At 43.8% G+C, this 13560-nt stretch overlaps 1 long non-coding RNA gene across 4 annotated transcripts in view; it reads right to left on the reverse strand.

Moving 5' to 3' along the window:
• Positions 1–13560, reverse strand: part of LOC309531234 — a 115310-nt gene that overhangs the window by 25808 nt on the left and 75942 nt on the right. Inside the window, exon 3 of one of the 4 annotated variants that reach the window (XR_014219161.1) lies at positions 5682–5825. The exons of the other annotated variants lie outside the window; for them this stretch is intronic. This is a non-coding gene — a long non-coding RNA (uncharacterized lncRNA). The remainder of the gene's footprint in view (positions 1–5681; positions 5826–13560) is intronic. 4 annotated transcript variants of the gene reach the window in all.

A 13560-nucleotide genomic window follows, 5' to 3' on the forward strand; every position in this document is an offset into this window, starting at 1 on the left:
GAAACACACAATCTGGTGTGTAATAAAACACTATTCGTTCCCTAGATGCATCCCCAGGCTTAAGGGAAACACACCCAGGTCCCTTGTGTCAGAATTTTTACAGCAGGCAAAGGCCTAGGCAACCCAATCTACATGCAGAGTGAAAGCTGCCGATCCAAATCCTGGGTGAAAATAATATATAAGACATTAAAAAGCTCAAGAGAGCTTGAAGCTTTGGCAGAACCACCCTCCCCCCCAAAAAACCCCCCTGTAGCAATAGAATAGAGTGTTTGAGAGCAAGTGTCAGAGCATCCCTGGCAACAGCATAAGATGCCTGCAACTTTCCTTTCATTTATGCAGAAAACACATTGTGGAGGCAGTGTGGTGGTACATTGATACAGCAGGCAAGGCCCAGTTTCCAAATATTTGCACCTGGAGGAAAAAGGCTTGTTTGGCTTGAATGTGTGTGAGAGAAGAGACAGAAAGAGGAAAGGAGGGAGATGAGAAAGAGAGAACATTTTTTGTGTGTGTGTGGCAGAGGCTGTGGCATTTCCAGCAAAATTTCTCTGAAGCTATTAATTGGTTCATACATCTCTGCAGTGCAGTTAGAGTCCCCCCCCCCCATGACAACCATCCTTTTCAAAATATTTATTGTACTAGTAGTATTATGCATGGGTGGGACCAAGTATATAATATTTTCTTTGGCAACTAAGCCAGCTAACCGCCCCCACAAAAATGGAACGCATTGGACCAATATTAACCTGCTGAATAAGATAAGGGCTTTAGAAATTCACTGCAACAGAGAAGAAATATGTGCCCTCAGGGCTGTCTCGCCGTACAATGAAATGAAATGTCCCTTTTGAAAGCTCAGTGTTGCACTAGACTGCCTACCCACATGTGTATCCAGGATACAGAGGACTACAATGCCCCTGGCGTAATTATTGTACACGGTCTTTGCCCTGAGATGCATGGGCGATCTGGAATGTTTTTCACACAGAAATTATCATTGCTGTTGATACATTCTTTTTCCTTGCAATTTAGGATAACACAGGGACCAAATTGGAGAGAAATGTTTTTTTCTCCCTTTCTCATGATACTTCAATTTGGCCCACCCAATGAAGCTGAATGTTGGAAGCTTTAGGATGGCAAAACATTCAATATTTCTTCAAGTGGCACATAATTAAACTATGCCTGGAGACACCCAATCAGGTTGTGCATAGCAGTGACCGGAGGAGAAGTGACAGCTGGGAGGAACGCGGAGAGAGGAGAAGCATGGTGCTTCCATAGCAGCACAACTGGATGCCTACATCTTCCCCAGCTGCAACAAAACATGTCTCTCCCATATCATTCTCTACAGCTACAGCAGGCACTGTAACCGTCAATAGTTTTGATTTCATCCTCAAAGGTCCTCCATTATCTCCCAAGACAGACGGATGCCAACCAACCAAGTAACGGCCACCAACATGGATGGCTTTAAACACATGGAAGATAAGGCAACTGTCAGGGGTACAGGGACAGAGGCACAGGGAAGGCAGGAAATGGAGAGCGATGGAGAGGAATCCCAGGACAGCGAGGAAGAGGATGGCAATGACGCAAGGGATTCCATGAGTCTCTCCAGTGAATCAGAGGATTCCCAGAAGGGGGCGTCTGTGGTCAGGGCAAGGGGAGCCCCAGGGGGAAAGTGTCAGGAGCGGGGGGCCAGCAGGGGACCCCAAAGCGGCAGCTGGGAATCAGGGCCGGCTTCCCCACCAGAGCGCAGTGAGGGGGGGGGGAGGTTCCAGTGTGTCAGGGGAAACAGCTCCGGCAGCAGAGAAGGAGGAGGGGTCAGAGCAAGCCATTCTCCCGGAAGGGGAGGAGGGCAGTGAGGGGAGTAGCATAACTGTCAAAAGGAAGGTTAGAGGTTGGGCGCGCGCGCCAAGTTCAAACGAGGAGGTGCGCGGAAGAACAGGGAGCCCGGAGAAGGAGCCAGGTCCCAAAGCCCGCAGGAGGGGGGAAGAGCAGTCTGGCGATTCCGTGTCAGGAGAATCCAGGAGGGGCGGAACGCCAGCGGGCAGAAAGACCCTGCGGAAAAGGAAAGAGAGAAAGAGGTGGGGCAGCGTAAGCCTATTAAACTGGTGTAGAGGAGGGACTGATTCAGAGGGGACTTCTACCGTCTAAGGTTAACAGACGTGGGGGCTGCGCGCCTCGGTTGTGGAACTTACTATGAACTGCAATAAACGTCCTTGTATATAAGAAGAACTTGGCGTTGGTCTTTTGTGAGCTGAGACCTGAGGCAGCCCTGGCAGCAACCAATGGCTACCAGGCTATAGATCAGCTCAGTATTGGAGGCTATATGCCAGTTGCTGGGGTTCAGAATGGAAAGAATGTTAATTTTGTGAGCTTCCCATAAGCATCTGGTTAGCTAAGGGAGATCAGAATGCTGGGCTGGATGCAGCAGGGCTCTTCTGATATTCTTAAGGCAGTGAAATTGCCAAAAGGAATTGGGGTGCAGAGATGCAAGAAACAAAGCTGCATTAAGGGTAGTTGTAGCATTTTCTTCCTTAAAAATGGATATACTGTTTTGCCCTCAAAGCTTACGAGGATAGATTCCCCCCAGCTCTATGAGGGGAGAACTGCACATTGCGAGAAAAACATGCAATCCCACCCTCTGCTTTTCCCTATAACGCTAATGCAGAGGAGTAGAAGACTTTTGCTACAGGGGAGAATTGGTGGGTGGATAGGAAAGGTGTTTAACCATTTCTTGCACATTACTCAAATTTCTATTTCCCCCTGCTAGCCAGACTCTGAGACCAGAAGTATTTCTGGGGATCAGCGAGGGAATTTCCTCCCAATGCAAATAGCAGCTGCGTAGAAAGGATTTTCCTCACCCCAGGAGAGGAAAGTAACAGTACTTCCGTCACCTGCACCTGCTGTGACTTACATAATTATCAGCCCCCATCGTGTGATATTTGCATTTTGCTAAAAGGCATTTAATGGCACTTTTAGTTTGCCCCTCAGCCTCCCTTGCAAACGTCACCCTGCCCCTCATTTTCATTACCTCCAGTTTGCCTAATTCAGTGCAGTATCCCATGTTCTTGTCATGTTCTTCGATTTGGTTTATCTATATCTATTACCCAGGGATGCTGCCTGAATCATGAGTGGCTTTATACTGTGCTAAAAAAGATGAATTGCTTTGTACTAACCAATCGTATTCAGTTGGAAATGGACTTTCGAATACTAATAAATGAGTTTCAATAACACTGAAATAAATCCATATTGTGTGTGTGTGTGATTTGTGACCTTTTTTGTTTGCTTGTTTGAAGTCAGTGAGCACTCACCATTCTTCAGATATCCAGACAAGAGATCTGGATTAGATAGAATATGCAGTAGGGGTTTTCTACCTTCCTACGCGAGATCATTCCTTATTTTTCTTGACAGTAGCTTGCATGGAACACAGTAAAATTATTTCAGCACTAAACGGTAGGTGTTCAATAAAACACTGTGAGAAGATTATCACTTTCTCACTTTTGCTCAGAAGAGCCAGAGAAAGATCCTGAGCACAGTGGCAATGACTTCAATGAAATGATGGACTTCTGCTTGTGTTTTCCTCTGTTTTCATCAAAATGGAATGTAGTTTGGGATTAGTGTGGCCAATTTCTATGCAATTGCTTGCCAGGGACAACAGTCATTGTCAAGGGGTACCAATGATGGGGGAGAAATTAGACTCGATTCACAGCTAAAGAATCTAATTCACACCTTCCAAAGCCAAACTGAAACAGAGCATCTCTTTGATATTTGCAGCTCTCTCAATTTTGCAATGCAGCTATCCAAACACGTAATGTACACAAATGCATATAACTAGAGTAAAATGTACATAAAATTGCATATATCATGAAGATAACATACAAAAATGTGTTATATTGGGGAAAACTGCATGCAAACATGCATACACCAGGAGAAATTAACACCCAAGTTATGATGAATATTCATGAGGACTTTTTAAAAAAATGCAAATAGATATCAACATGTAGAGAACCGAAAACTGATAAAAAGAGAGAAACTAAAATGGAAAGGTTTGTCCATCCCTAGGTGTTCCATGAGTTGCTTAAGCAAAGAAAAAGAAAAAAAAATTTGGCCAGTTGCAACAACGTTTTCAGTCTTTGTATTGGGAAAATATTTTTAATTGGTCCAAAATCTCCCACCCATTAGCCTAATGAAGTATGTAACACATGCTGCTGTTCAATTTATTTGCAGAGTATGAGAACTGCAGGACAATTTCCTAACACCATGATAATTGTGTTTTTCACAGGCCTCAAAATGGGTCTCATATCATCAGTTCAATATAAAGGGTTCTGGGCCTTTGTGAAACCAGCAAATATCAAAATAGAAGAAATAATTATGCAAAACAACATCCATTATGGAGATGGGCGGTTGAGTTTGTTCAGGGCGGGGAACGCATCATTCTGATGATTTAAGTATATTCAAGTACATCGTCTGGGAAAATGGGGTGCAAAGTATCTGCTGTTCTGTAGGAAAAGCAATAAGCCCTGGGTCACTGTGTCATGTACATCTTGCTTTAACAAATCTTCCTGAATTCTGTTCCTGTGTATTAACCGCAAAGAACAGCGAGGGGACAAAATGAAACACAATTAATTATTTCAAAGGAAAGAACCAAATGAACAACTAAGCACAGAATGCTGATGGGCAACGCAATAATCTTTTTGGCACTTTGAAATAATAGTCATTTGGAGCCCTTGGAAGGAAGGAGCGATCCAGAGATGAAAAGTCAACTACACCTTAGTGTATCCTATGAATATAAGAAATGAGAATGAACCTATACTTTATAAGGTGATTTGGAAAAGCAATTTTAAACACCATTAAAGCCCAAAGTCTATTACGTCCAGCCGTTCCTTATGCTGAGTAACCAAAAGAACATCATTTGTTGAGTAATTAAATAGGCATTCCTTCTTTTCCAAACATCTATATAGTGCTGGCAAGAAAACATCTTTATTTTAATGGTTACCCTGCTTGAATTTTAATACCACGGGAAGTCACTAATAGTTGAGATTAGAAAGACTGCTAGCCTCAGCCTGCTGAAGACACAATCTTTGGACTCAGCTTTTTTGGGTACAGTATTCCTTTTCTTGCTCTTTACCCAAAAAATACAAAAGAGTAATGCTTCCCTTCTTTTGTTCTGGGGGATGCTAAGGCTTCGCCTCAGCTGTTGTTTACATAACAAAAAGTGTGCACATTAATTGCACACATCCAATTAATGTCAGATCACGTTTCATCCTCAAATTCTGAAGAACAGGAAGGAATTTCCAGACTGGTCGACAGACCTGATAACATCTGTGCTCCAGTCAGGATTGACCATTCCCAGGAGATACCTATGCCTCTTCTTACTGTAAGAAATGGCTGGTGCATACTAAGACTTGTAGGACCCTAGCCAAGGGCTGGCAAGAGATCCTTCCCCTTCTATCATCCAGTCCCTACAACAGCAGCAATGCATGGGTTGAACAGCACAGAGTAGAGTATAAAGGTGAGATTAGTTGCTGTGGGATCTAGTCTTAGAGATTCTGTCATGGTTTCTTTAGCTGGGTCCCTTCCAATGCAGATTTGAGTGAAAAGAGAAAAGTCTTGATAACACTTTAGTGAGAAAGCTGAACAAAACAGTGTGTATTTTGAGGAGAAAGGAATAGAGATGTGCTGGTCCCATGGGTTACCCGAGAGGCAAGGTCCAAGTCCGGTCCGTGGTCAAAGGTGCAACATGGAGGCAGTCCGTAGTAGCTGAAGCTGGGTGCAGGGCAGGGAGTCAGGTGAAGTCAGGAACAGGCGTGCAAGCAGGGAGCCAGGATGGGTCAGGGGCTCTGGCAGAAAATCAGGACAGGGTTCAGGCAGGAACTAGCAATCAACAATGTTGCTCCCGCAACTAGGGTCTGGGGCTGGCCAGCTTTTATCTCCCCCGAGGCATAGGGCGGCCCCAATCCTCTGGTGACTCGCCTCTCCTGGCCTGGAGGCGAGCACTCCTCCTGCGGGAACTTAGTTCCCTCCGCCTCTCTGCCCTGAGCCTCTGCAGCTCAGGAGAGGCTGGAGGGTTACCGGATCCAGAGGCAACCTCAGCTTCCCCTGACGGGGCTGAGAGTGGAGCACCTGCAGGCAATGGGTCCTCCATCACCTCAGGAGCCAGAGCAGACTCAGCTGATGCCTGCACCTGAGGATTCAGCACAGGTGAGGACCCTTCAGGCTTATTATGCCCCAGCCCTGGCTCAGCTGGTTCTGGAGGCGGGAAATCCTGTGCAGGCTGGGATCCCTGAGGTTCAACATCCGAGTCCGAATCCCAGGCCATCACAAGAGAAGTCTTGTCTTTCTTCTTTCTTATGCAAAGCAGAGAGACATTCTACCTAATATGCAGGGGGTGGGGGGAAATCCTCTAGAACTACACGACCAATCAGATCATGTATTACCTCAGAAAAGATCATGCTGCTCTGATTGCTAAGCAACACCTCTACCCACCCCAAGCTAGACTGAATTAATCCTTATGTTACAAATGGCTGTTGAACTTCCAGCACTGCTTTGTATTTTTAATAGAATGTCAAGGTCCACCTGCCAGAGCCAGGTGCAAAACAGGACCTTGGGGGTGTGGACATACATAAGATTTAGGAACAGGGTTCTTCTCAACACATGCTCAATCGAGGAATTTGATTTTTATTTCAAGCACTGGAACCGAGGTGACTGCCTGCCCCTTCTTATTAAAAACCTCCACTACTGATTCCACTACTGAGTGCTGGACCATAAAGAAGGCTGATGCTTTTGAATTATGGTGCTGGAGGAGACTCTTGAGAGTCCCATGGACTGCAAGAAGATCAAACCTATCCATTCTTAAGGAAATCAGCCCTGAGGGCTCACTGGAAGGACAGATCGTGAAGCTGAGGCTCCAATACTTTGGCCACCTCATGAGAAGAGAAGACTCCCTGGAAAAGACCCTGATGTTGGGAAAGATGGAGGGCACAAGGAGAAGGGGATGGCAGAGGACGAGATGGTTGGACGGTGTTCTCGAAGCTACCAACATGAGTTTGACCAAACTGCGGGAGGCAGTGGAAGACAGAAGTTCCTGGCGTGCTCTGGTCCATGGGGTCACGAAGAGTCGGACACGACTAAACAACTAAACAACAACAACTGGTTCCTTGCTATAGTCTTAGCAGCATAATTTAGAAACAGCCAGGAGTCAGGAACCTTTGCTGATCTAAATCACCAAGAGATCTACCACTAAATCCTGATCCACTTTCTGCTGCCCCTAGTTTATACGATGGGCCCATTTGTTTCTTGGCATTACTATGCCTACAGCTTTATTCATGTCTGGAAGCTTTTGAAAAGAACTTTCTGTAATAAAGTACTTCTTATCCTTTCTGTAACTGAAATGTCTCATTCCTTTTTTATGTATGATCATTCTGGACTTAATTTATAAGGTGTCATGTATTACTCACTTATAGTTCTTGGCTCTGATTAAAGGTTCTATATCATCTTTCACACTTCAGAATTTTTTTTGTATAAATTGCCATAAAATAATATTTAAATCGCTCACTTGATCTAGGGTATTTGACATTCAATTGCCTTTTTTCCCCTTTTACATAATAATTATACTTAGCATTAGTATTTCATGCATAAAATCATTTATTGGAAACTTGCAATTGGAAAAAATAGATTAGATGATGATATAAATTTATGGGTAGAAACGAATAAAAATAGGAAAGTACCCTATATAACCCCGATTTGTGCCCTCCAATCACGCAAAATGTTCCTTTGGTATTGAGGATTTCAGATATTTTATTGGAAGACTGTACGTGATGGTATAAGCTGTAGCCTGCGCTGTGAGAGGGATGGGAGGCCAGCAAACGAGCCAGACCAACCCTTCCTTTTTCTTAACTTCATCATTGCCAGCATGTGCCCCCTGCCAGCCTTTTCTGGATGCCTCTACTATGTGAAGTGAATAACAAGGTCTCACACTGGTGTGGCAACAGTGGCACTGCCACCGCCGAAGAGGGCTGCCCACTCTTGACAGATTATTCAGTTATTCCAAGGAAATCCGAAGCAGCTGGTGGGGCACCCCCATGGAGCTGGTGTCCTGGCAGCGGCATCGCTCTGCAGCAGTGGGGCAAGCTGGCGGTGCAGGGGAGGCAATGCAGATTTGGCCTTCCTGCCAGTGCTTCTGGGCTACTCCAACCTCACTGCTGTCCTGGAGCACCCCTGCGCTGTGCTGGCAAGTGGCAGTGGCAAAGTGCCCCTGGCCCTTGGTCCTGAAGCAAGTGGGAAAAGAGCTGTCCGTCCTCTCAGAATTAAAACATGATTTCTGCAGAGGCATTCTGGCTGAGGAGCAACAGCATCACTTATGTTTTCTGGTTAGAATGCAGCACTACAGATCTCCCTCTCCCCTCCCAGGTTTGGCTGAAAACTTTAAAGACTGCAGACAGGAGTCTGAGAGGTCTCTGGTTGCCGATTGCTGTCAGGTTTATAGATGCATTCCTGTAGAACGCCTAAGCAAGTCGTTTCTGTTCTCTGCAGGATGCCACTTCTAGCTGTAAAACCCCACTATGTTAAAGTGATGGCAGAGACCCTGCTTAAACTGACAAAGGCCTTGGAATTCTGATAAAAGTTGGAATCCTTGCTTTTTTTTACTCACACCCACACTGCCTTCTCCCCATGTGCTCTGTGGAAAAAACAAAAAACAGATGCTTACATAAGGTACTGCAGCATTAGCTCTCCTATACCCAAAACTATAAGAGTTTATTTTGCTGTTGCAGAGGTCAGATAGGATTATGTTGAATCCTTTCCAGAAAAGCACACTTTTAAAATGTCTTCATTTCCCAAGGGGTGCAAAAGAGGGAGGAACTACCTTGGAGCTCTAGGGATGTACGAAGCCGCCTTATCCCGAGAAGAGATGGGGAAGAAATTCAAATTTGTTCGCACTTAATGATAAGCTCTACTTGATTCACATTTCTCAAATGCAGGTGAGCTGTAACAAGGCTATACTTCAACATTTGCACTTCTCTAAATCTCGTGATGCAGTTCTCCAACCAATGGGCAAGAAGATGCATATATTAGGGGAAAATGTACATAAAATTCATATATTAATAAAAATAATGTTATGCATATTTTTGAAAGCAACTTTCCCTAATGCAATTAGTCAAAATTTCATATAAAAATGTGTTTTTAGGAAGAAATTTCCACTCAAATTCCTCGTAGTGGAGGCCCTGCGGAGATTGTGGTGTCTTTATGATATATGGTTTATTTACATATATCTACAACCTGAGCCTACGATGGAGAAGTTTACAGCATTAACAGGTCTTGCCTCTCCCATAGGTACATCATGGTTTCAAAGAGATATCAGCATCATGCTCTGCTTTGCTTCTGCTGGTCACAACTCCTACTTTAAACTTCTGCCTCACATCACTTCTTCACCCTACTTCTCTAATCTTAGACTTTATCTTTAGCTGAAAGGGCCCCCACCCTTTGCCATCTCACACAGAATAACTTTGATGCTTTGTGTTCTTCTTATTGGCCCATCCCCAGGCTACCTCACACAGGAGATCAGCCTAGCTGAATTAGCCCTTAACACGTGCTGATTCCAGAGGATTAGCATTGTATAGCACACAGCTCAATATACATGGGTCTGGCCTAATGCACATGAGTCTAATATACACGGGTCTAGCTATTCCCCAGTTTTAACACACCAAGCATAGATTAAATTCTGATACGATCATAGTCCTCTAGCACTCACAGACTCATAACAATACAGTGAACGTCAAAAGGCAGGGAGTTTGTAGAGTGCATGGGGCAATATAATTATAGGAAGCCCTACAGCACACCTAAATGTGAAATCTAACACTGTAGGTTTGAAGAATAGAATAGAAAAGAAAGAAAGAAAGAAAGAAAGAAAGAAAGAAAGAAAGACGTGACACAGATAATGTATTATTTTGTTAGATTGTCTGTCCATTGTAATGCCTTTAATGAAAACTACACATTAAAAAGAATGCATGAGGGAGTGTAGCTGAAATCTCATTTCCCATGGATGTGATTTCATATTAGGAGAATGATCTAAGTCACTGGACCTTCCAAGAAAGAGAGGAATCAACAGACAGTGACATTCTCTTTGCTAAGTGGTAACTGTCTTTTCCACTGAAAATCAGAGCCATATTTTAGAGGAGACAGAGTGAAATCCCTGCTGTGAATGTGGGAGATTAAATGGAAATAGTTTAGAGGTAAAAATGGACTTGTGGCACATTGCTATACTTGCTCTGTGTTTATCTACGCACCCCAGAGGCTCCTCAAGGCTGCAATATACTCACATTCCAGGTTTTACTGGGTGGGGTTGTTGCTACAAGTGCTTTGATTCCCTTTCATCACATTGGCTTGTCCTTTATCCTGTCCCACAAATCTCCTGTTATAAACTCACCACTAGGGCTTTTAGCCCCAAGTTCTTATCTCTGTTTCCCCAAACTGTTTGCTCTGTGAGTAGGATGGGATGTGTCTCTTGATAACTCCTCTCTGTCTCTCCTGCTTCCCTCAGCTTCCCTGTTTCTGGTTCCTTGTGGGGCTCACACCTCCCACTCGACATTTCTGCTTTATCTCCGCATGCTGATAGGAGAGGCCTTCTCTCCAGCCCAACCTGATCTATTGCTGGTGGACCTCCTACAAAGACTTGCACAAAAATGTCAACACTGCTACACCCTCCTCTCACACGTATTTGAAAATCCACTTGTATTTTAGGGCTGTCAACTCTGTCACAGAAAATAGTGGCAGAGATTGCATTTAAAGGAAAAGAATATATCATCTGACTTAAAGGAAACAAAGAGTGAATGGCAATTTTGCTCCCATGGGTCCAGAGATACAGTTATTGAAACTAACATCAATGGAAAACCTGAGTGTCTGGGCCACTAAAATCTAAAAAGCCATTGTCTTGCAAAAATGTAGGGGATTCACTGGATGGAGGTCCAACCTTCTACTAAGCATACTGGGACAGCCTCTTCATCCAACTGGGAAGAGATGGAGCTTAATCCATGTGCCATGCTCCATGTGGTTCCCAATAAATGTTTTTGCTTCACTCCTGCGGAAATATTCCTGGTGGGAGCTTCTAGGATAATCAGGTTGAGGTTCCCAAACAATGCATCCATGACAAAATATGTACTTTAAACATAAGCCAGATTTATACCTGACTTAATGGATTTGCCAATTGAACTGCATCATGAAAGTACTGGGAATCAACAGTGTATCAGTCCCTCAACAAATACAACGGGACTTACTTCTGAGTAAAAAAAGGTAAAAGGTAAAGGACCCCTGGACAGTTTAGTCCAGTCAAAGGCGACTATGGGGTTGCGGCACTCATCTCGCTATCAGGCCGAGGGAGCCGGTGTTTGTCCACAGACAGCTTTCCGGGTCATGTGGCCAGCATGACTAAACCACTACTGGCGCATGGAGGACTGTGACGAGTGCCAGGGTGCATGGAAATGCAATTTACCTTCCTGCCACAGCGGTACCTATTATCTACTTGCACTGGCATGCTTTCGAACTGCTAGGTTGGCAGGAGCTGGGACAGAGCAACGGGAGCTCACCCCGTCGTGGGGATTCGAACCACAGACCTTCTGATCAGCAAGTACAAGAGGCTCAGTGGTTTAGACCACAGTGCCACCCACTGAGCAGACTTGTGTAAAATAGGGAATTCTAGTCTGAGGTAGCCATGGAAAAATTGAAGCAGGGGTGGTGGTCTTTATTCTGTATAAATTAATCCAGAACACCACGGGCTCTGGATCCAGTCATAGCGGCCTGCAGCCCCTGACAAATTATATCTGAGGAAATGCAGAGTCTGACAGACAAAAGATTGCCCACACATGCTTTAGAGCAGGCTTCCTCAACCTCAGCCCTCCGGATATTTTTGGCCCACAACTCCCATGATTCCTAGCTAGCAGGATTGTCTGGGATGATGGGAATTGTAGTCTCAATGTAATTGGAGGGCCGAGATTGAGGAAGCCTGCTTTAGAGTATGGGAACAGGACAGAAATTTAGCAGAACAAAGGACACAAGTAGACTTCCTTTGGAGGGAATCAATTGGCTCAATTCATATGAAATATTTTTGTGTTGACATTATCATATTACACATGGTTACAAGGGTTTCACAGATATTATGCCATTTCCTTTTGCTTGTGTATTTTCACTTCCTTCAGTGAATAAAGACAACTCCAATTATTTCACATGCAGAGCAATTACCTAAGCTTTATTTATGTGCTTATAGGTTTTGGCTTCCATGATGCACAAGGTCGTTAGACTTTGCAGTCATTTTACATCAGCTTCAGCAGTCAGATTTCCATACTCCAGGATGGTATTGCCTATCAATTGATGTGAGTTCATTTCCCTTGTCCTGACTCCTAAAAGGAGCATCAAGCCAGTCTTGATATATGACAAGACGGCCTGCCCCCTCCCTGCAACCGTTTAATGTTGTTGATTTCTTTTCCATAAGTCTCTTTCAAATAAGGCCTAAGTAGTCTTATGCTACCATTCTAGTCAAGTTGCATCTGACAGATATGGGATTCACCCTGCTGCTCCTTATTAAGCACATGTCCCACTCTGTCAACATAATTTAAGTGCAAGGAATATATTACATGGGTGAAGTAAATTAAATCCCTTGCTTCTCTCCTGGCCCTTCCTAGAACATTAACTTTGCCTTCCAGCTTCAAGCATACAGTTTTAAAAATGGTACTTGATTGATTCTTTGCTTTAAGAGACAGTAGCAAATTCTGGCTTATCCCTTGGACTACAGCAAGGGTAGGAACTAGACAATTTTTTTAAATGAAGTTAAGATTGAAAAATTAGATACGGAGAGAAACCAATACTGATGTATTTGCCCATACCAAACTACAACGTAAGAGATGAGGGAAGTGGGAATCCACAATTTCTGGAGGGTACCAGTTTGCCTGTCCCTGGTGTGATGAATATGTGTCACTTTAACTTTTTGGCCTGCGAAACTTTTTTTGGCCTGCGAAACTACCATTTGTGCACCTAAGCTCAGAAGACAATACTTTAGGTGCAACATGCCTTAGTTACTCCACAGACACAGTGTAACTGCTGTTCCAGATTCTGCTTGAGACTAATACCTCTCACCAAAGATATCAACCCACAATGCAGTTGCCAAGGCATGCTTAGATTTTCAGCGGTGCTATTACTGATATGCTTTGTTGGTGCAGATAATACTATCTATTACACCTAGCAAGAAGAGTCAAAGAAAAATATTAGGTTTTTTAATAATAATTTTATTGAGTTTTCCATATTTATCATAATCACATTCTATTATATAATTCTATAGCCTAAAACATTGCTCAAACTGAGCATGGACCTCCTTCCTCCTCCTCTTTCTGACTTTCGAACCTCTTTACTAAAAGTTGGGAAAGTTGACAGAGAAGATCCGGAATCAGTGCGACGAACTGTTTCAAAAGGACTGGAGCAAATTTATATTTTATATGAAAGAACATTGTAAACATCTGAAGACATTTGTCGGTTTGAGTTAAAATGTTTTGTAATGCGAAAATAAGAAACTGATCTACATATAATGAGGTG

Source organism: Podarcis vaucheri, assembly GCF_965113315.1.
Source record: "Podarcis vaucheri genome assembly, chromosome: 4".
Taxonomy (NCBI): Eukaryota; Metazoa; Chordata; class Lepidosauria; order Squamata; family Lacertidae; genus Podarcis; species Podarcis vaucheri.